Consider the following 22,030-nt stretch of genomic DNA (forward strand, 5'->3'; position numbering starts at 1 on the left):
AATGACATCCAGAACGTAGGGGAAGTAACTTCTAAGGGGAAGAGACCACTGGGGTAATCTCCCCTTAGTTGCAAATGGCATAAACGGGTGAAGGAGTAGTAACCTTGGATGGGGAAAAAAGAGACCTATAAAGGTAACCTCCCCTTTATTTACAAATGGCGTCATCAATAATCAATGCAATTGTATGACATTTTATTTAAAAGAAATAATCAACACAACTGTATGGCGTTTTATTAATTTTTAAGCAGCAATAAACAACACAGTCAACAATGATATTGTAAAGTATGATTATAGTAGTCAACTTTTGAAAAAATACTTTTAAAATGCAATACATACACAACAATTCATTGAATTAAATTATGCTTTCACCTCAAACAGTTATTTAAAACTTCTGGAGAAATAATTGTAAGCTCACAAATACATTTAAAGTTTTGACTTGTCATGAAGAAACAATCAGCAAGCAGGAAAACTATACATTACTATGATACAAAGTATAAAATGTACATAACAAGCAAAGTCGATGAATTGGTATCCCCTGCCGAATGGGTTTTGGGTTGAGGAATGGCAAAGAAATATATCCGGTAAAAAGTTTAGGATGTTACTAGCAATACTAGGGAGAAATAATTTCATTACATTTGAACTTAAAAGAACAGAAGTCCTTAATTAAGAGAGCACAATCAAGTAAGAAATCTGGAACGTGGGTGGTGACGTGTGGTGGGGATTTACAACTTCACATGTTGATAAATATTCATGAAAGGTTTGAAAAATTTATTTATTTATCAATTTTTTTTGTGGGGGAGGGGGGGGGGCGGGTGTGAGGGTACAAAACTTCACATGTTGATAATTGAAAAATGGAAAGAAACTGTTGCGGGGGGAGGGGGTGCATGATTGGGGTCGTGTGGGTGACTGGGTGGAGGAGCGAGGTGGGGGAAGGGTACAACTTTGCATGTTGATAAATATTCATGGAAGATTTGGTTGAAAAAAGTGAAGAAAAAAATGTGTGTGGGGGAAGGGTGTGACCAGGGTGTTGGGGGTACCCGTGTCTGGATACACAACTTCACATGTTGATAATAAATGTTCATGGAAAAAAATGAAAGAAATTTAATGAAATTCTACCAATTGGTTAGTTTATGTACAAATATGTGGATTTTTAAACAATTAAAGGGCAATAACTCTGAAGTTACTAAAGATATCCTGACGAAATTGAGTGTGCATTACCACATTATGGTGATCTAAATTCATCTAAAGTTTCATAGTTCTAGGACAAATATGTCACAAGTTATGAAGCAGAAATTGCCATATTTATAGTATCTTATATAGTTAACACTAGAAACGTCTAAGGGCCATAACGTCGGTGTTACTTGGGCAATCTGACTGAAACTTGACAGGCCACAATTCTCTATAGTAGTTAACATGTATATGAAGTTTTATTTAAATATTCCAAACCACTTCCTAGATATGGCTCCGGACGGACGGACGGAAAGACGGACGGACGACACCAAAACTATATCACACCGCCTTCGGCGGGGAATAATAAATAGATATGTAAGACAGGCATGAATGATAGATAGGAAAGGCAAATATGAAAATACACTCTTAAAATTTATGCAGATAATGAAATTTTAGCAGTCATTTCAAAATAGTAAATTTTCAAATGTGAAAGGCACCCTTCCTGGAATTATAAAACAAAAATGTCAACAGTTATACTGAGTTTTGTCCTAGGTTGTATCACCTTATTTTTAAACCGTTTTTAAACATTGATGCTTGTTCCCAACTATTGCTGTAAAAAGATATAGAAAGAGGGCATTTGTTTGTTTCAGTATAAGATTAAATTATCTTTCTGCAAGTAGAGTGAAAGACCATTCAGTATTACACACTGTATTTATTTCTTACATTTGTCAGTTATAAAGCCCATTCAGAGCATAATTATGTTGTTTTTTTTATATCATATATGAGATAAAATAAATTTATCTCATCTTCTCTTATCTTATTTAACAGGGCAGAGACATGTGTAATGTCACGCTAAATTTCATGTCACAATGCTTATGTTGGAAAAAAATGAATATGTGTATGTTTCTTTTACATTTTGATGGTTTTCATATGTAATCATAATATTTTTTGTTATCATTACTATACATTTTTGTGTTTTTGAAGTACATTTCCAGTACTTACAATTCATATCATTGTTTCGCGTTCAAGTGAAGTTCCGTACTAGTGAAAATCATATTTGGATATCTCTCCGTTTGAAACAATGAGTTTGTCATGTTATAATCTAAAGTTATATTCCAGTAATATTTTAAAAGCGCGGACTAAAAACCTAAAATTTTGCCCATAATTCTACTAAACATTTGATAAGCGCATCATTTTATCCATCATTCCGAAATATATACCAGTCTAAAGTTTAATATATAAATCATATAAATGTTGCTTTAAAAGTCAATTCAGCCCACAAGGTTAATGTTAGTGCTCAGAGTTAGGTGCCGGTTAAGAGTTATGCCAAACAGTGTAAAATTCAGTGAACAAGAAATGGGGCCAAAATGACTTTAAAAAGCTACATTTAAACGACCCAGACAAATTGAATGTGTGTTTGAATAAAAGGGCTATGATTTTATCTGTGCATTTAAAAGTTACTAGAGTATGAAATTTCTTGTCAAGCTTTCAGAGTATTACTGAAATATAACGATACATTATACCCTGATAAACCCACTGTTTCAGAGGTGGGAAACCCAAATACAATTTCACTTGCACGCAACATCAAGTTAACGCGAAAGCATATTAATAACATGTAATCTGACATTTTTTAACGTAAGAAACATTAGAAAAAGCTATATCAAAATGTAAAAGAAATCAATCTCGTAGAACTTTTTCCAAAATTATATACTATAACAAGAGCACCGCCTTGCGGGTGCTGACGCTCATCTGATTTTTTTTGTATAATAGAAATATTGTCCTACCCATGATTTTCTAAGTCTAAAAAGGGCCATCATTCTTGCAAAAAGCAGGATAGAGTTATGTTTCTTAATGTACAGTGTCCACTTATGATGGTGAAAAATTGTTGCAAGTTTTAAAGCAATAGCTTTGATAGTTTATGAGAAAAGTTGACTTAAACATAATATTCAACCAAGAAAATGATTTTTCTAAGTCCAAAAGGGGCAATAATTATTGCAAAAAGCAGGATGGAGTTATGTTGCTTGCTGTACAGGGTCAGCTTATGATGGTGAACAAGTGTTGCAAGTTTCAAAGCAATAGCTTTGATAGTTTAAGAGAAAAAGTTTACCTAAACATAATACTTAACCAAGAAATCTGATATTTTCTAAGTCCAAAAGGGGCCATAAATCTTGCAAAAAGCAGGATGGAGTTATGTTTCTTGCTGTACAGGGTCAGCCTATGATGGTGAACAAGTGTTGCAAGTTTTAAAGCAATAGCTTTGATAGTTTAGGATAAAAGCTGACCTAAGCATAAAACTTAACCAAGAAAACTGATTTTCTAAGTCCAAAAGGGGCAATAATTCTTGCAAAAAGCAAGATGGAGTTATGTTTCTTGATGTAAAGGGTCTGCTTATGATGGTGAACAAGTATTCCAAGTTTCAAAGCAATAGCTTTCATAGTTTAGGAGAAAAGTTGACCTAAACATAAAACTTAACCAAGAAATCTGATATTTTCTAAGTACAAAAGGGGCCATAAATCTTGCAAAAAGCAAGATGGAGTTATGTTTCTTGCTATACAGGGTCAGCTTATGATGGTGAACAAGTATTCCAAGTTTCAAAGCAATAGCTTTGATAGTTTAGGAGAAAAGCTGACCTAAACATAAAACTTAACCAGGCAACGCCGACGCAGACGCCGACGCCGACGCCGACAACCGCTCAAGTGATGACAATAACTCATCACTTTTTTTCAAAAAATCAGATGAGCTAAAAACTAGCGCAACGTTGCATATTGCGTGTGACGTTACACTGACAGAATGTGTATAATTTATTACACAAACATTTAAATGAATGAAATAAAATTTCTTTGTTTTTTTATGTAAAATCGAATTATATTTCTCGTTTTTCTCTAGAGTTTACATTTTCGCTAGCTGTATCTAGAATTATTCGTTATTTCGATCTTACACTGGAACACACAAATATCATATTTAATATCCCATTCCAATTTTATTATTTGCGAAAGTGGCTTTTTGTACATGAATTGATCCACGTATATTTATTTTTGAAAACTACCCATTGTCCAGTTTAAATAATGGTCCAATCAATATTCTATGTGCCTTTTGATCAAAGTCAAATGTGCATTTTGTGTTCAAAAAAATATCTATAAAAGAAAACGGTAAAAATAAAGATGCAAAAAATTTCATTAGGAACTAGAGCTGCTTTTGAGAAAAGCGCATGTCTCCCACAAATGCCTAATCATCTGAGTAGTAGTATATGAGTCAACCATGCACCAAGACCTCAACTGCCTTGTCAGACTTTCAGTGCTTTGATTATCAAAACAAGGTTTAAGGGCCATAATTCCGAAGTGCCTGGGCCGATTTGGCTAGTTATTGAACTTGGCCGAGGATTTACTGGCAAACTTATTTTGTTCAAGATTGATGAAGATCGGATGAGAAATGTTCGACTTAAGAGTGCGGACAAGATTTGTGACACACACACACACACACACACAGAGGAGTAAATCCATATGTTAATACAATTCAGCAATGTAACATATTAGGCACACATGATCAAATAGATCAATCACTGATTAATACCACGGATCTTGACATTGGACCTAATGATCTGAGTTGTGCCCGCTCGACTACTCGAAAATGTTTACCAAGATATTATTATACATGTATAAAGATGAAAAACGTAAAGTTTAGGTGGGAGAGGAGGGGACAGGGAAGGGCGTGTATGCGCGGGGGAATGAGGGAAACTAAGAAACAATATGAGATATAAGTTAGTGCGTGAAATGTATGAGAAAGGTTTTCAGGAAGTGGCTAGGCGTAGCAGTGTTACATTCTAGATTCTACACGATTGCATAGGAAGTGTGAAAGATGAAAATTATAAAAGAAAGAGGGGTGGAGCAGGAGAGTGGTGGTGGGGGGGGGGAAAGATGGGGATGAGATACAATGTATGAGAGATGTAAAAAGCATATTTATTTATTTGACCTTCAGACTTAACCTTGACTTTGAGCCTAGTGACCAGAGTTGTACGCTACGCACATCTTTTTGACGATGTTAATATTTGACGCCAGTGTTGTGAAAATCTTCCCAGCGGACATAATGGACGGATGGATGGATGGAAGGACTGACGAACGGACCGTTGGACATGCGTGACTCCAATATAGCCCCATATACTTTGTACGTGAGGTATAATTATACATGTATACATGTCAGCTAATGTCTAGTTTGTTTAACTATGCTTGTGTCAGGGCGGCTGTAGTGGTGTCATGTTTGTGTGCTTGTGTCAGGTCTATCGCGGATTCACCATACTTTGTCCTTCCTTTTACAAATATTTTTACTTGTGTTTAGAATCAATCTGAAAATGATGACAAATAATTAAGACATGGATTACTTCAAGATGTAAGGACAAATCAGATTAAACTAAATCTTCCTGGTAGTTATCTTTTCAGAATAATCAGTAAAAATAATTCCGTCGCATGCGAAAAAAAACTGGGAATAGAAATATTTGACAAAATCAGTTTGACAAAAAGTAAACAAAACAACTAGACTACATGTGTGTTTCAAAAGCCATGTATATACGTTTCAATAGCCTTATACCGACCTTCTAATAAAATGTAGACACAATTTTATCTAAATAAGAGCACCACAATGCGGAGCAATATGCGCCCGAAAGCATGACCTCTGACCCTAAGTGTGACCTTGACCTTGTAGCTAGCTATCCAGAACATGCGCTCTGTCGATGCCGTGAACATTTGTTACAAGTTTCATCGAAATCCTTCAAGGGGTTCAAAGAGTTACAGAGTGATGACATTTGACCCCTTAGTGTGACCTTGACCTTGAAGCGAGACATCCAGAACATGCGCTCTGCACGTCGTCTTGGTGTAGTGAACATTTGTGCCAAGTTTCTTTACAATCCTTTAAGCAGTTAAAGAGATACAGAGCGGATACGAAACACACCCATATGACTATTGACTCCTAAGTGAGATCTTTGCCATCCAACACATGCGCTCTGCACGTCGTCCCGATGTGGTGGACATTTGTGTCAAGTTTATTTGAAATTCTTCAAGGGGGTCAAGAGTTACAGAACGGACACGAAATTTCTAACGGACGGACGGACGGGTATAACATTATACATCCCTTCGGGCGTATAAAAAAGTCTGCTACAAAATACAACACAAAAATTGGAAACAATGAATAAAGATATATAAAAAGACGTTTAGACCTGCATAAAGAAAATGGTGCTATATAAATCTGATAAAATACACGTCAGAGTTATTGGACTTGATCCTGTGAGGTTGGTTATTGACCTAGAAAAAGAACAAGAGGGTCATGATGACCCTGGATCGCCCACCTGAGTAATATGAGCTACATGTTTTAAACGTCAAACTGATGCTAAAATATTAAGAATGTAGGTCAGTCAGTTAGTCACATTCATGCTCACTGACAGTCAGTTTTAAGATCGGTGTGCAAAATTGTATATGTCATCCAAGTTTAAAGGCTGTACCTTAAAAACAAGAAAGCAGGTCAAGGTCACAGTCACGTGACCCCTAATTACTTGGGGTCAATAGGTAATTATAATTAAACAGTCTAGGAAATATGATCAGATAATTTTTGAAGAATTTTTTCCTTTAAAACTCATATAAAAACTAAGTGACCCCTGGGTGGGGCTTTAAATGCACCCGGGGTGATAATTTGTCAAATCTCAGTAAAGGACCGCTAGAAAATGCCATTTGTAAAATATCTAAGCTCTGTGCCTCTCGGTTTCAGAGAAGAAGATTTTTGAAATTTACAATAATGTTTTTCCTGTATAACTCTATGTAAATTCAAGGGACCATTGGGCGGGACCAATATTGACCCTGGGATCATAACTTGAACAACCATGGTAAAAGTCTACTAGACAATGCCACATACCAAATATCCAAGCTATAGGTCTTCAGGTTTCAGAGAAGATGATTTTTGAAATTTACAATATAGTCATATAGGGAAAATAAACCCCGCCCCCCAGACGGCCATGTTTTTTTTTTAAATAGAATGGTTTAAGCAATTTTGGAAGAATGTTACCTAAAGTTCATTTCTACAAAATATTTTTGAGTTTCTGAGAAGATTTTTAAAGATTTTTCTTTCGATTGCCATGACAATCACAGATTTGAATGGATTTTAATTCTTTGGGCAACTTTTAAAGGGGGCAACCTAGGATCATTCCTGTGAAGTTTGGTGTAAATCTGTCCAGTAGTTTTGAAGAAGAATATTTTTTTTTTAGAAATTATTGACAGGGACGCATGACGGACGACGCACGACGGACACCAAGCGGTCACAAAAGCTCAGGTGAGCTAAAAAATAAGCAATATGCCTTTAAATGTTAGCTATACGTACTTGCATGCAGAACATTAAGCAAGGTGTGACGCCGGCGCCGACGCCAGGGTGAGTAGAATAGCGAAAAGCTTGGACTATTCTTCGAATAGTTGAGCTAAAAACATAACCAAATAGGCACGTCGACGCGGACGCGGGCGCCGTTGAATGGATGAGTGCAATAGCTCTATCTATTATTCGAATCGTCGAGCTAAACAATGTACTTATTTTAAAAGCTATAGCTTTTATAGTTTATAGTATTCAAGAAAAGTGTATCTAAACAAAAACTTTAACCACGAAATTCAAGTCTTCATGCTACATAAATTCTGACAAAATGCAAATGAGAATAAACAGATGTACAATATTTCAAAGTTATAGCTAAAAAAGTGGACATAAACCAAGCCGTTCCAATTTTCTCAGTACAAAAACGGACATAATTCTGACAAAACGCCTGTGAAAGTTTCCTGACCTGCTTACTAAAGGTATACATGTAATGATAAACGTATGACGATGTGTGTACAAAGTTCAAGGCCAAAGCTGATGAAGATTACAAAAAAGTGACCCTAAAAAACCTTAATCAACACCGACGTTCAAGTGACGACAATACCTGGTAAATTTATTTTTTTAAATCAGACGAGCTAAAAAGTGACAAAAACACAGTCGGCTGGTTCCGATGATCGGCTGTTATCAGTTATGGAGTTATCGCTCATGCTATTGATAATAATGAAAAACTAAACCAAATCCAATGAGTACTAGGAACGATGTACGTGTCCCTTGAAAATGCTTTGATAGAATAAAATTATAAAGTCCAAAAAAAAACGGGACATAACGCACGAAAACAATAATCATACATTAAATTCCCGATCATATGCACATAACCACTTCATACTGATGATGTATACCGAAATTGATCTGAATTGATATACAAGATACAGATGTAGTTGTAATACATATAAAGTGAAATCCAAACAAGAGCATAAGGAATACATAATAATCGGACAAAAAAGTCCGGGCTACAAATTATGCGCAGACACCTTTCAGGCTAATGATGTATATCAAGTTACATTTAAAGTGGCATTATGCGCATCTTACTGCACATAGTGTGTTTTTGGAGAATGTTTTATAAAAGCAATTTTCGGTTGCTGTACATTTAAATGTGTTAAATTAACGGTAATGCCGCATAAGTAATTGAAGTTGATGCTTTAGAAATATGGTTATCGGACAGATGAAATTATAGTTCTTTTCTGCAATCTTCTACGCAGTGATTTCCCTTACCTAAAGGTAGAGATTTCTATAGTTGAAGGGAAGCAACTCCTGCGTGCGTTTGACTTTTCAAAAAAAGACTGCCCCAGTCAAAATAAGAAAAGTCATATTTGGAAAGTTATTATTTCGTACTGGTAACAGGACGAGTTTGGTTTATTGGGTTAAAAGCTATAATTTCCTCCACCCTTTTTACACACACATCTATTTCAGCTGATTTTTTACTTGAAAAATGCTCATATTTCCACTTTAAGTTTGATGGTATTTGTATGAAGTGTTGAATACACTGTTACAAATGTAGTCGTATTGCTGTAAAGTAAAAAAAAGTGCCTCGACTCGTAAAGTTAAGTCCGAACTAGATTCACAAGCCCTCTTCATTTTTGTTGACGTATTCCAAGTTTCATTTGAACAGGATGGAAAGTGTAGGAGGAGTTGAATGCACAAGGTATGTGTGTAGCTGTCTTATTGTCAAATCCAAAAAAAAGGGCATAACTCAAGAATCAATCATTATAAAACATGGAAGACCCGACACTGTGCGCGAGTCTACTTCATGCTGTTGATGTATACCGGGCTTCATTTGATGTACACAAGGTACAGCGTAGTTGTCATATTGTTAAGTCTAAAAAATTTCATTTGAATTTGCAAGACACTGTAGGAGGAGTTGAAACACAAGGAAGTGTGATGGACGGATAGAATGACAGGCGGACAGTCTAAACTCTAAATCTAAAATGTAAGTAAAAGGTGAACAGTATTCATGAAAGACAGGTGCCAGGACCTTAAGTCATATGATGTTGATGATGATGGTGAACAGGTAATTTAGGTTTTAGTGAAAACAGACATAATGGAAGTGCATAAAAACTTTAGCCAAAATCTAGAATGGCCGCAGATGCGGACGCCGACGCAATGGTGAGTAGGATAGTTCTCTATATATTTCGTATAGTCGTCCATAAAACAAAGTGTTGCAAAATAAACGCCACAAAATTAACCATTAATTGTTTACATGAAGAAGAATTAATATCAAACAAAAAGTTTGAAAGGTACTACATGACATGCATCGGACTGTAAGCTGTTAAAAACAACACAGGACGGCATGATATCTGTTTCCTGCAATCGATTCTTTTTCTTTGTCTTTCAATAATGCCAAACAATGTCTTCTTGCCTTTATAAACCTGAAATAAATCATTATTTATAGACATCATACTACAATAACCAGAGAAATCCATGAAAATTTAATGAAACTATTCTAAGTATTGCTTAATGATTGGCAATCGAATGTCAAATGGGCCTTTTTACAATGATTCTCCAGACAAATTTTGACTATAATGTACGTTGTTTAGGTCGTTGATTTCGACTCATTTACATATCCATGCTGTGCATTCGAGTCTCGCTACAGATTGTCGAATTCTTTCACTTCAAGGTTTTCCTGAAGGTTGGTGGCCAATATCTAAACTTAATGACTTGAGCAACAATCAGGAAATTTAATGGTTTTAACATTATTTATACAAACTAAAATGCTTACTTTGGAATTACTTACTAGTATTCACGGGTTAGGAATTCTAACTGACCAATCAGAGAGCTGCATTTTCAAGTACTGTCATTTTCCACAGGTTTTTTACAGTGAACACAATAGTGACTCGCAGTAATCTAAAAATCGAATTCACTTTTAACTTAAACACTTTATAAAGTTTCATTGGAATACTATATTGATTAAATAATTTGTTTTTCAAATAGTTTGAGGTTTTAAAACATTGAGTTTGTGATAAAGTCCGAGTAAATTTAGCGATAACCCAACTGATTAGTACCATTTTGCAATGGTCATATTAAAAGTACTGGCGCAAAACCATGCCTTGTGCAAAAAAGCGTTTTATCTCTAGACACAGAGAAAAGATGTATAATTACATTATGCAGGATTTCTCAAGACCAAATCAATGTCTTTATAACGCAGTAAACAAACCAAACAATAGAACTGTGGAAAAGTGCGGTGTATCGACATTAAGCTGATAAGGTTTACAATGTTACAATGTTTCAATGTTTGAATTGTAAGACTTGAGTACACAGTGCTCTGATGTAGTTGTAATATTTCGATATCAGAGAAAGGGCCGCGTATAATTCCAAAAATATCAGACGTGGAAGTTCCGACAATATATACATGTCCACTAAATATTTCATTAGTAGTGTGTGGAAACTGTATGAGAAGTTGAGTTCACAATGTTCTGATGTAGTTAAAATATTTCAAAGTCCGAAAAAGGGATATTACTCCGAAAGAACATGACATGATAATCCCGTCAATCAAATGTTAATGGTGTATACCAAGTTTCATTTCAATTAGTTATAAACTTTAAGAGCAATCGGGTACACCAGAAATGTGACAGACGTATATGGACAGATAGTTCTTACACTATATGCATCACGGTTCTTTGCGACCGTGGGCATAAAATATATCTTACAATTTACGTCTTATCATACTTCACCTATAATACTGGCAAACAACATTATTTTTATGTCCATCTGAAAGTTCTTAGAGATAAAAAATTTGCAAATATCAATGTGTATAATTTTTGGACAACTGTTGGTAACAAAAAAATAGATACGGTCTGAATTTCAGCGTGACCTTTATCAATTACTGAAATAGTGTTTATTTTCATAATTTTGTGTTGTACCCGCACCTCATCAGATACCGTGGTCAAAGTCCTCCCTCATCGGGATTTGAATCCGCGACTGCAAACAAGGAGTCTATTTATCTACCATAATAGCCATATTTGCCAGTTGTGTCATGAATTTTTGTGGCAATATAACCTATATAATACATACTTGCCAGTATGAATTTTTGTGGCAATACCTTGTTCATGGAACTTTATTTTAACATCTGCATAAAAAGCAGGTAATAACAATTTCAAACTAACAGAACAAACAAATTTCGTCGAGTTTAAAATGTCTTTAACGACGATATTTTCAATTTTACTCGTGTTAAAGATTAATTTATAGCATTTATATAACAATTATCAGTGTAGATGCGTAAGTAATAAATTTTTTATCAGATTTGCATCGAGAAATATGCACTCGTTCTTTAGCAGCGTATTGCGCTCCTTAAGTCGCGAAATATTTCCGCTGCAGAACTCGTGCATATTTCTTGATGCAAACCTTATAACCTATAGATCCCATAGTTATGTTTTTATTACTTAATCTTGTGAAGCAGTCGATCTAGAAGGGGCCTCCGTGGCCGAGTGGTTAAGGTCGCTACATCAAATCACTTGACCCTCATCGATGTGGGTTCCAGCCATGTGAGGAAGCCATCCAGCTGGCCTACGGAAGGTCGGTGGTTCTACCTAGGTGCCCGCCCGTGATGAATAATGCACGGAGGGGCACCTGGGATTTTCCTCCACCATCAAAGCTGGAAAGTCGCCATATGACCTATAATTGTGTCGGTGCGACGTTAAACCCAACAAAAACAAACAAAACAAAACATGCTAAGTGATGCAATCTAAGACACAGCGCACTCTTCGGTTTAGGGTTGATAATTGTTATTTCGGACAGAAACGCCAAATAAATTTGCATTGCCTTTGAGGTCTGGCAAATAACTGTCATGTTATAAATCCTTTTTTATGGATATTGCCCTTAATTTCAGTTACCGAAATTATCATTTTGTAAAATTTGAATAACTACCAGTCAATGTTACATAACTGGACAAACCTCTCAACATGTTCTGGAAAAATAAAGTTATGTCATAGAACCACACGTCAGCCTATATCAACAGCTTTCGGTGTAACATCGTTCACGTTACGTCAATAAGCTCCAGATAACCGAATTCAGTTCCTTAACTAGTATCACACGGCTATGTCAGAAGTCAAACAAGCACAAGGCTAAGTCAGAAACTATAAGTGTAATGCAAATTCAGGCTCGAACTCGCGCCGCGTAAATAATAACTCTTAAATAATTTGGTAGCCTACCTTGTTGAAAACAGCTGATTACTATGTTCACATAATGGGCCTAGCACACCTCTGATGACTGGCAACGATAGGGTACCAGCGCGTCTCTGGTAACCGGCATCGATAGGGAACCAGTGCACTTCTGGTTATTGACATCATTATGGTACCACCAAGGCAATGTTACAGCAACTGCAGTTCCATCAATTGAAATTTTCTTCCTGCTGATTGAATATTGGTAGTAATCTTTTAACAATTAATAGTAATAGGTATAAAATAAAAAAAAAGAATTAAAATAACAGACCTACATGATAACCAGACAAGAAACGCGGCAATGCCACGAAACCAGGTTTTCAACACTTTTCATAAGAATAAACAAGAGTGCCAGAATGTCACAATATACGCCCGTCACAGCAAATTTCTTTACTCTAGCACCTGTATTTGCAGATGTAATTTTAATTTTGTGGTTGTTTAGTAATCATTGTAATTCTTTTGTTTTTCTAAGTCCACAAAAAAACTCCTTACCAGGTAGAAATACCTTAAAATACACCTAAAATTAGAAAGTAACAACTATGATGTACCACAGAAAAGTGGTCTTGGTTTTTCCCTACGGTCAATTATAAAAAAGTTACAATATAAGTTATTTATAGTAACAACTAAGGGAAGTTAATCTTTAAAAAAAAAAAAAAAAAAAAAAAAAAAAAATTGTAAGTCCACACAGAAATCCTTACCAGGTAGAGATTGGTCAAAATACACCTCAAAATTGGATGTAACATGCATGTTGTACTACAGAAAAGTGTTCTCGATTTTTCCCTACGTCTAGTAATGAAAAGTTACAATATAAGCTATTTATAGTAACAACAAAGGGAAGTAATTCTAAAAAAGGGAACTGCGCAAGACACTTCGTCTCATGATGGTGTATAATTGTGCCAAGTTACATCAAAATCCCTCTATGCATGAAGAAGATATGCCCCGGACAAAGTTTTCATTCTTGTATCCTTTGACCTCTAAGTGTGACCTTGACCTTAGACCTAGGGACCTGGTTCTTGTGCATGACACTCCGTCTCATGATGGTGAACAATTGTGCCAAATTTCATCAAAATCCCTCCATGCATGTAGAAGATATGCTAACCCTAACCCTAACTTAACCCTAACCCTATTTTTAGTAACAATGACCTTGACCTTGATCCCAGAAACCCCAAAATCAATCCCAAGCTACAACTTTATATAAGTTTTCTATACACCAAGTTTCATCATGATAGCTCATTCCTAAGTTAAGTTATTGACCGGAAACCCTTTTTCTATTTTAAGTAACAGTGACCTTGACCTTGACCCCAGAAACCCCAAAATCAATCCCAGCCTTTGTCTTGATATAAGCTATATACATACTAAGTTTTATTCAAATATCTTTACCGAAACAATAGTTATTGACCGGAAACCTTTTTTCTATTTTAAGTAACAGTGACCTTGACCTTGACCCCAAAAACCCCAAAATCAATCCCAGCCTTTGTCTTGATATAAGCTACATACGTACCAAGTTTTATTCAAATATCTTTACCGAAACAAAAGTTATTGATCGGAAACCCTTTTTCTATTTTAAGTAACAGCGACCTTGACCTTGACCCCAGAAACCCCAAAATCAATCCCAGCCTTTGTCTTGATATAAGCTACATACATACCAAGTTTTATTCAAATATCTTTACCGAAACAAAAGTTATTGACCAGAAACACCAGTTTGACGCCGCCGCCGCCGCCGCCGCCGCCGCCGCCCGCCCGCCCGACCGACATCTACCCCAATCTAATAACTCAGGTTTTCGTTGAAAACCTGGTTAAAAATACCAAAGTTGTAGAAAATTAATTAAGATGAAAACAAATGTGCATAACTTGGTTGAAAACTGCATTCCTAATATAGAGCTAGCCAAATAAATAAATAAAGAGTACAGACAAATTCCATACCTCAATCCGCCAAAGAAAAAGGACCATGCTGCACCGTCCACTAAACCATTTTGAAATCTACAATGTGACATCCTTGCACGTCCTTGTATAGTCAACATCAGCCACCATAGCTGTAACCTCCAATAAATGATTGTGAAATCCACAAAATGACATCCGCGAACGTGCCTGTACTCATTTTCGAGCACCATAGCCGCACCATCCATTAAACCATTGTGATATCTACAACACAGTTGCTTGTAGTCAACATCAGCCACCATTTTCGAAAATTCTGCAGAGAAATTATATAAAATAGGACAACATAAGTAGCAATACACATACCTGTTCTTGATAAAGAGAAACGCACATTTCGTTTGGTATGCATCTCCATATCCATCTGCGTCTTTATTCTCCAAGTACCCTAGCATTCTAGTAAAAAAAACAGCAATACAAAACAGAAAGAATAACTTGTGAAAGCAGAAATAGCATAGAACAACTGCGCGCGCTTACCCAGATGTCGTCTGCACCTTATGTCTGTCGTCTGCACATTTCATGGTATATCTAAAATTAATGGGATATGTATTAAAACACACCGCAATATTTAGCTGATTCTAACAATTCTGTCAGGAACAAATCTAGTAATCATTTATTGCTAATGGCAGAAAAAACACGTTGAAACAGAACGGAAGACGAAGAACCCAATGCGACAAACAATTCGCACCAACCAAAACCCTTTTTGACAAAACAACACAAACCATATCATATACAACCAAGAAGATCACATTCAAGACACCATAAACACCAACACAAACACTAAAACACCACCACAAGCACCACCACAAACATACAAACACCACCACAAACACAAAAACACCATCACAACCACACAAACACCACCACAAACACCACCAAGTACCCACTGTAAACATAACCCTGACAAAACAGCAAACATCGAACGCACAGTATTACGAAGGTAGATCGTGTTCGCAATAAGCGCACATATTATCTACATTTTTGTTTAAATTCAATTTTTGTCTGAATTAATTTACAGGTCTTAGTAAGGCTTAGACAATTTAAAGCTAAGCGTTAACCACGTGATCGGTTGCAGGATTTCTCTCACTGCTGTTTGTAGACGACTTGGACGTAGGTCATCCATTTATACCATTGTTAAGATGTAGATGTAAGTTTCCATGATAACCCTGTTGTATGTATAGAGAAACAAACTATATCAATAGAAAAAAAGAGACACAAATATATCAAAGTGTTGTCACAAGAAAGAAAAAATAAACATACATACATACCCTGTATGCTCTAAAACCTGCTGTATATGTATAACTTTTACATCTGAACGCCGGTTATCCATTATACCAATCTGATCACCTCGGCCTTTATGCTACGCAATAGACGTATTTACCGGAGAATACGGAAATGCCCGATGTTGCACGATTGCCATTATACCACTGCTTAGATGGAGATGTAAGTTTCCATGGCAACCCTGTTATTGTATAGATACAGACAGGCATAAACAAATATATCCAAGTGTTGCCACAAAAAAAAATAAAAAAAATAAACATACACACCCTACATGCTCCAAAATCTGTTGTATAACTTTGTACATCTGAACGCCGGTCATCCATTTTACCATTGCCTAGATCGATGAATATGTAACTTTTCCACGAAAGCCCTATTGTGTGAATAGATACAGATAGACATAAACAAATAAATCCAAGTGTTGCCACAAAAAATAAAACAAGAGCACCGCCTTGCGGGTGCTGACGCTCATCTGGTTTTTTTTGTATAATAGAAATATTGTCCTACCCATGATTTTCTAAGTCTAAAAAGGGCCATCATTCTTGCAAAAAGCAGGATAGAGTTATGTTTCTTGATGTACAGTGTCCACTTATGATGGTAAAAAACTGTTGCAAGTTTTAAAGCAATAGCTTCGATAGTTTATGAGAAAAGTTGACTTAAACATAATATTCAACCAAGAAAATGATTTTTCTAAGTCCAAAAGGGGCAATAATTATTGCAAAAAGCAGGATGGAGTTATGTTGCTTGCTGTACAGGGTCAGCTTATGATGGTGAACAAGAGTTGCAAGTTTTAAAGCAATAGCTTTGATGGTTTAAGAGAAAAAGTTGACCTAAACATAAAACTTAACCAAGAAATCTGATATTTTCTAAGTCCAAACGGGGCCATAAATCTTGCAAAAAGCAGGATGGAGTTATGTTTCTTGCTGTACAGGGTCAGCTTATGATGGTGAACAAGGTTGCAAGTTTTAAAGCAATAGCTTTGATAGTTTAGGATAAAAGCTGACCTAAACATAAAACTTAACCAAGAAAACTGATTTTCTAAGTCAAAAAGGGGCAATAATTCTTGCAAAAAGCAAGATGGAGTTATGTTTCTTGATGTACAGGGTCTGCTTATGATGGTGAACAAGTATTCCAAGTTTCAAAGCAATAGCTTTGATAGTTTAGGAGAAAAGTTGACCTAAACATAAAACTTAACCAAGAAATCTGATATTTTCTAAGTTCAAAAGGGGCCATAAATCTTGCAAAAAACCAAGATGGAGTTATGTTTCTTGCTATACAGCGTCAGCTTATGATGGTGAACAAGTATTCCAAGTTTCAAAGCAATAGCTTTGATAGTTTAGGAGAAAAGTTGACCTAAACATAAAACTTAACCAAGAAATCTGATATTTTCTAAGTACAAAAGGGGCCATAAATCTTGCAAAAAACCAAGATGGAGTTATGTTTCTTGCTATACAGGGTCAGCTTATGATGGTGAACAAGTATTCCAAGTTTCAAAGCAATAGCTTTGATAGTTTAGGAGAAAAGCTGACCTAAACATAAAACTTAACCAGGCAACGCCGACGCCGACGCAGACAACCGCTCAAGTGATGACAATAACTCATCATTTTTTCCAAAAAATCATATGAGCTAAAAAGTAAACATACACACCCTACATGCTCCAAAATCTGCTGTATAACTTTGTACATCTGAACGTCGGTCATTCATTTATACCATTGCCTTTATGTAGATATACGTTTCCATGGTAACCCTGTTGAGGTCGAGTGTATAGATACAGAAAGGCATGTGTAAAACCAGAAAGAAACAAAGCATAGTATATACACAAGATAGGAACAGTAAACATACACGTCCTATATGCTAAAAAATCTGCTGTATAACTTACACATCTGAAAGCCGGCCATCCATTATACCATTGTCTAGATATAGCGATATGTTTCCATGGTAACCCTGTTGAGTGTATAGATACAGAAAGGCATATGTAAAGACAGAAACAAATATATCATAGTGTTTTCACAAGAAGGAAAAAGTAAACAAACACGCACCCTACATGCTCTAAATCCATTTATTTCATTGCCTAGATGTAGATGTATGTTTCCATGGTTACCCTGTTGAGTGTTTAAGACACAGGATGGTATGCGTTAAAACATAAACAAATATATTTCTAGTGGTGCATTAGAAATTCCAGACGAAGACAATATGAAAGCATAAACACCATTTATGCTTCAAACCTGACAAAACATTCGTTCATGACCAGTATATGTTCTTGATCTTTGCCATTAAAACACATTGTTAAAGGTAAAAGTCTCACTTGCCAATAAACTATTTTACAACATGTTTTCATGACAACATGACTTGCATGAGACAAAAGTCTCAAAATCAGTGAAGAAGATCTATGAACATTATAACAGTCAAGCTACTGAACTAGCAAATGAATATCTACGTTTCCATAGTGATAAAACTGAGTATACAAGAGCTATTCGTGAGAGAGCGTGCTCGACTATTCGACAATATGAAAGTGGCATTATGCGCATCTTACTGCACATAGTGTGTTTTTGGAGAATGTTTTATAAAAGCAATTTTCGGTTGCTGTACATTTAAATGTGTTAAATTAACGGTAATGCCGCATAAGTAATTGAAGTTGATGCTTTAGAAATATGGTTATCGGACAGATGAAATTATAGTTCTTTTCTGCAATCTTCTACGCAGTGATTTCCCTTACCTAAAGGTAGAGATTTCTATAGTTGAAGGGAAGCAACTCCTGCGTGCGTTTGACTTTTCAAAAAAAGACTGCCCCAGTCAAAATAAGAAAAGTCATATTTGGAAAGTTATTATTTCGTACTGGTAACAGGACGAGTTTGGTTTATTGGGTTAAAAGCTATAATTTCCTCCACCCTTTTTACACACACATCTATTTCAGCTGATTTTTTACTTGAAAAATGTTCATATTTCCACTTTAAAGTCAAGCAAAAGCTACATGTATAACTCTGCAAAACGTACATAACTGTGTCATGTCTGTATAATTTATACCAAATAAAAATTTTATTATAACAACTAGTATGCAAACTTCAAGTGAAATAAGGGACATTATTTGAACTAATTTCAACCAAGAGTTCTTTAACCTTGTTACGGAATTAATTTAAGAATGTCTTGTGTTGAGTTTCAGTCGTTACTGCGATACAGCTTGATGTGCCAAACTTTCCGTCGTAAAAGAGCCATAATTAGAATTCAGTTCAACCAAGAGTTATCTAACATAGTTATGTCAGTAGATATGAGGACTGGGAAGCATTGTATGAAGTTTCAATCTAATACATGTAGTTTTTACTGAAAAAACGGCTTGACAGTTGCATGCAAAATATAACCAATTTCATGAATTTACTAAGTCGAAAAATGCAAGCAAGAGTAATCTAATTCGGTAACTGTAGTAGGCTTGATGAATTAGAAGCATTGTATGGTTTCAATCTAAGTATAACAAGAGCACCGCCTTGCAGGTGCGGACGCTCATCTGATTATTTTTGTATTTGTATAATATTTTTTTTCTAAGTCCAAAAGGGGCCATAATTATTGCAAAAAGCAGGATAGAGTTATGTTTCTTGCTGTACAGAGTCAGCTTTTGATGGTGAACAAGGTTGCAAGTTTTAAAGCAATTATAGCTTTGATAGTTTAAGAGAAAAGTTGACCTAAACACAAAACTTAAACAAAATATCTGATTTTCTAAGTCCAAAAGGGGCCTTAATTCTTGCAAAAAGCAGAATGTAGAGTCACGGTACTTGCTGTGCAGAGTCAGCTTTTAATGGTAAATAACTGCTCCAAGTTTTAAAGCAATAGCTTTGACCGTTAAGGAGTAAAGTTGACCTAAACGCAAAACTTAACCAAGAAATCTGATATTTTCTAAGTCTGAAAGGACCATAATTCTTGCAAAAAGCAATGTAGAGTTACAGTATCAGCTTATAATGGCAAATAATGCTCTGAGTTTTAACGCAATAGCTTTGACCGTTAAGGAGCAAAGTTGTCCTAAACACAGAACTTAACCAAGATATCTGATATTTTCCAAGTCCAAAAGAGGTGATAATTCTTGCAAAAAGCAGGATGGAGTTATGTTCCTTGCTGTTCAGAGTCAGCTTTTGATGGTAAAGTAGTGTTATAAAGCAATAGTTTAGTAGAAAAGCTGACCTAAATACAAAACTAAACCAGGCAACGCCAGCCGATCAAGTGATGACAATAACTCATCATTTTTTTTTCTTCAAAAAATCAAATAAGCTAAAATGATTCTGAGATACAGCTTGGCTTACTTGCATGCAAGTTGTTATAAATTTAACAAAGAGTTACCCCACTCAGTTATTAGTTTTGATGACTGGGAAGCATTGTAGACTCAATCCAATACATCAAGTTATTATAAAATGAGATCATGATCAACAATTAGGTAAAATTTGTCGTCTTGTCGGTAAAATTATCCCCCCTGAAATCACCTGGCAGTGCGATATCGATTTTTATCTGGTTGATATTTTCCAATAGAAACAAAGAAGGAATAAAAGTTTGAACAAATATTGTTTTAATTAGAATGAACACACAATATTTGTGACAGCTCGGAAAAACGTTAACCGAAATTTCTAAGTAGAAAAGGGGCAATAATTTGAATAGAATTCAACCAAGAATTGTCTAACATAGTTTTTCAAGTAGGTTGGATGACTGCAAAGCGTTGTGTAAAGTTTCAATCCAATAAATGCAATGGTTACTAAGATATGAAATTGTGAAAATACCAGATATTTTTCACTCTAATATTTCGATAATTCACTGAAAAACATGTAATAAGTAGATGTACATTTCCCTTGCCATCATGTTTGAAAATATCGTTATGTTGCCTTTAGATATTTTAGGCAAAAAGGAAAAAGAAAACATACACACACTATGTGGTTCAATCCCTGCAATCCGCCAATGTTCTGTATGAATAGTCTCCAATCTATGTCACCATGGCAACTTGGATAACTGCAAAAATAAAACATGCTTTTGTCAACCATAAATGTCTGAATTGCAGTTAAAACTATCTAGGCAGTTTTAAAACATTTGTTTTCGAGGTAACATTAATTTTATAATACTTTTGCATCGATAGAAAGACTCAGAATCTATGTGATTAAACTTAGCTTCCAACAAAAATATTTTGGCATAACTGTTTTCATTTCCAGCATACGTGTAACCTGAACAGTCAGCCCTAAAATAAATTAATCAAAGGTTACTTACCTATTGTTGCTTCACAACAAGTGTAAAGAGATAAGGGCATCATGGCATCGGTCCCTATACGGAATGTATGTGTGTATACAGAACAGACTGGCTTTTCACGCCAAGTAAAATATGATAAAGCTATGAATATTCTTTGGTATTATTTTTTATCATCAGTTGACAGAAAACAGCGGCATAAACGATTTGAGCCGCGCCATGCGAAAACCAACATAGTGGCTTTGCGACCAGCATGGATCCAGACCAGCAGGATCCATGCTGTCCGCTTTTAAAGCCTATTGGAATTGGAGAAACTGTTAGCGAACAGCATGGGTCCTGACCAGACTGCGCGGATGCGCAGGCTGGTCTGGATCCATGCTGGTCGCAAAGCCACTATGTTGGTTTTCTCATAGCGCGGCTCATTTCTCTAAAAATAGCTTCTTAGCTTTTACAGCAGTTTGAATGATAATCAGAAGTAAAAGTGAGTGGAGCAGACAACATGTATCATTTATAAGTTTAATTGGGAAAATGAGGAAATAAAGAATCACAGAAATAGAAAGAAATTAGAAGGAAAGCAGAGGATAAAAAAAAATACATACCAGTTTTTGACGTGTCCCTCTGAAAACCCACGCTAGCGCTAACAATAACAATATGTAGTCACAAAAATCACGTGCTAATTCTACTGAGCATAAACATCACCCCGGGAAAAACGTGTTGATTAATTCACAAAGGGTGAGTGAATTGTGTATGTCAAACATGTTTTGTACCAGTTCATTAGACTTACCGGGTCATTGCACCCCGCCGCTGTTCTGTGTTCCTTAAAGATCAAGTTTTTTTTTCATGTTACATTATTTGTTGAGAATGTTTATACTAATGCCGATTAAACTCCATGA

The 22,030-nt window shown here is 35.7% G+C and overlaps 1 long non-coding RNA gene across 2 annotated transcripts; it reads right to left on the reverse strand.

Moving 5' to 3' along the window:
- Positions 1–214: 214 nt before the first annotated feature.
- Positions 215–20,910, reverse strand: LOC123534730 (uncharacterized). Of its 2 annotated transcripts, none has more exons than XR_008366376.1 (6): positions 20,825–20,910; positions 14,643–17,676; positions 12,711–12,907; positions 10,298–10,407; positions 9,808–9,932; positions 215–5,509 (listed from the first exon to the last, which is right to left on the reverse strand). It is a non-coding gene; the product is annotated as an uncharacterized LOC123534730 (long non-coding RNA). The 2 variants fall into 2 exon arrangements; XR_008366375.1 differs by having other exon boundaries at positions 12,711–12,910.
- Between the last annotated feature and the right edge of the window lie 1,120 nt (positions 20,911–22,030).

The sequence above is a fragment of the Mercenaria mercenaria genome, chromosome 12, assembly GCF_021730395.1.
Source record: "Mercenaria mercenaria strain notata chromosome 12, MADL_Memer_1, whole genome shotgun sequence".
Classification (NCBI taxonomy): domain Eukaryota; kingdom Metazoa; phylum Mollusca; class Bivalvia; order Venerida; family Veneridae; genus Mercenaria; species Mercenaria mercenaria.